Here is a 2,672-nt window from a genome sequence, read left to right as displayed (position 1 = left end):
TCCCTTGTTATTTTTCTCTGGAATCAAAAACTGTATTTTCAATAGTTTTCAAAAACTGTATTTTTAAAGTATTTTTCAAAATTTGAACTTTCCCCTCTTATTTTTCTCTGGAGTCAATTAGATTCAAGACAGACCTTCCTCCCTTCCTTTTTTCTCTTTTTTTATTTCTTTCTTCTACTTTTCTTTTTAAAATATTTTTCTTCTTTCCTGCCATTTTTTTCTATACCCCTCCATTTTTTCCTTCTTTTTGCAATAGTCCTATGTTATCTTTTCTTTCTGGAAGGAAGAAGGAAGGAAGGAAAGAAGGGAGAGAGGGACGGAGGGAGGGAAATGGAAGATCAAAGCTGCAGTGTGGGAAATCAGTAACATGGATCTTTTTAGCCTGGTGCCAGCCACTGTCATTGCCTTTTTAAAATTTCTCTCAAGTTTCCTTATTTCAACAAACCCCTTTATTTCCCCACTCCCAACAATATTAGATACAATTAATATTCCTGGGAATTTATCAGCCAGTAGAAAAGTTGGTCTTATTTATAAATTATATTCTCACCAGAAGACTACTGGCAAAAACACACATTTCTGTTCTGGGGGTGATTTCCAGCTGCAGTGTTTTTCACCTTTGTGCAACTATTTTCACATCTAAAGTATTATATAATACAGTGTGTCTATGGGGTATAGGAATAAACATATAAAGAACAAACTAATAAAGCATAAGTTTTTATTTTGGGTATGGTTTTCTAAATATGCACCATGGAAATTACTGATACCAAATAAGCCGGTTTAAGAGTTCTGCTAGATTTTCTGTCATTCTTCATGGCTAGTTACCCTCAGATTTTTGTATATACTGTCATGTTTGGTGGGCAGGTATCAGTGTCTGTCTTTCTGTGATTTTGTATGTTGACCTGTATAATTAAGGTCTGCTTTGTCTTCAGAAAAGACTGACATCTCACTATAACTTAACCTTCATTTTTGAAATTCTTTCCAGGTTTTGTATGGGGTTTGAACAAATGAGTATATTATTGTCCAGAATCCCAGAGGAAGACTCAGGTCTCCCTCTGAGTCATAAAGCTAATTTGTCTTCCAGTCGAAGAATGCTCAGTCCATGTCTAGATCTGACTTTGTACTCAAACTTTGGCATTAGTTTTCTAATAATAAAACTAGACATAAAATTAAGCTTGTTGGAGAGGTTTTGAGCTAAACATTTATAAATTTAAATTTTCCTTCTACGGGTGCTCAGCTACTGCTTTTGTCATTAATGGCAAGATGTTCCACACCAACACCACCATTTTCTACCCAGATACCTTTTTTCTGACAGGCATCCCAGGACTTGAGGCTTTCCATGGCTGGATTTCCCTGCCCTTTTGCTCTGTTTACTGAATTGCTCTGCTGGCTGCAATTCTACTGACAATCTGGTCTGAGCATACTCTTTGGGACCCTGTGTTCTACTTTCTAGCCATCTTATCAGCCATAACCTAGCCCTCTCAACATCCTCAGTGCCTCGTATGTTAGGTATCTTCTGGTTTGATGCACATAAAATTGGCTTTGGAGCCTGTGTAGCCCAGATGTTTCTGATACACACCTTCACAGGAATGGAGTCCACTGTGCTGCTGGCAATCGTCTTTGACTGCTATGTAGCCATCTGTACACCACTCCACTATACCTCTATTCTGACACCCCGAGTGTTGGCAGGCATTGGTGTGGGCATTATATTGCGCCCAGTCCTGCTCATGTTGCCCATTGTCTACCTAAACCATCATCTGCCCTTCTGTGAGGCTCGGATTATTGCCCACTCCTGCTGTGAGCACATGGGCATTGCAAGTTGGCCTGTGCTAGCATTCACCTCAATGTGATTTATGGGCTTTTTGTGGCTTCTTTTCTTATTTCGGATGTCACACTTGTTGGAATCTCCTATACTTGCACATTCTCCAAGCTGTTTTCCACCTCCCATCTCAAGAAGCTCGTCATAAAGCACTGAGCACGTGTGGTTCACATGTTGGTGTGCTGTGTGTTTTCTATACACCCTCACTCTTCTCCTTCCTCACCCATCGATTTGGCAAAAAATTCCCCATTATGTCCACATTATTGTTGCCAACCTCTATGGGGTCATTCCATCTGCCCTCAATCCTATTATCTATGGTGTGAGAACCAAGCAGATTCGTGAGCATGTGGTCCATACTTTCACCTCAAGATCTCTTATTTCTTTACTTCTTGAGGGTGTGGATATGGCTGACAAAAGTCAATTTTGAGATTTCACTAGATAATTGTTTTGTAAATGAATTTCATATCAAGATATTCTGCAAATCATAAAGGAATAAAATTTGCACTTATCCTGTGTAAACTAAAATAATACAAAGATTCTTAAAGTACAACTCTGCATGACAAGAATTACTAGGTATGTTATTAGGAACAGTGAATGATGGGTTGGATTGCCTGTAAATCAATCTTTGTGAGTGAACATTTTGATAGCTCCCTCTCGGATCTGTTTGGTCTTCACTCCATAGACAATAGGGTTAAGCAGGGGTGGAGCAAGCAGGTAAAAGTTGGACAGAAGAATGTGTACATAAAGAGCAACACTGAAGCCATACCTGTGTATAAAAGATATTAAAAATGTGAGAATATAGAACTGGAGAAAGACAAAGATGTGAGTTGTGCATGTGTTGAATGCCTTGAATTGT

The 2,672-nt window shown here is 38.8% G+C and overlaps 1 pseudogene; it reads left to right on the top strand.

Annotated features, from left to right (window-relative positions):
• The first annotated feature begins 1,260 nt into the window (after nt 1-1,260).
• LOC117081321 lies at nt 1,261-2,243 on the top strand (annotated as a pseudogene).
• Nucleotides 2,244-2,672: the final 429 nt, after the last annotated feature.

This window comes from Trachypithecus francoisi, unplaced genomic scaffold (assembly GCF_009764315.1).
Source record: "Trachypithecus francoisi isolate TF-2019V2 unplaced genomic scaffold, Tfra_2.0 Lachesis_group8, whole genome shotgun sequence".
NCBI lineage: Eukaryota > Metazoa > Chordata > Mammalia > Primates > Cercopithecidae > Trachypithecus > Trachypithecus francoisi.
This window is presented reverse-complemented; position numbering and strand designations above follow the sequence as displayed.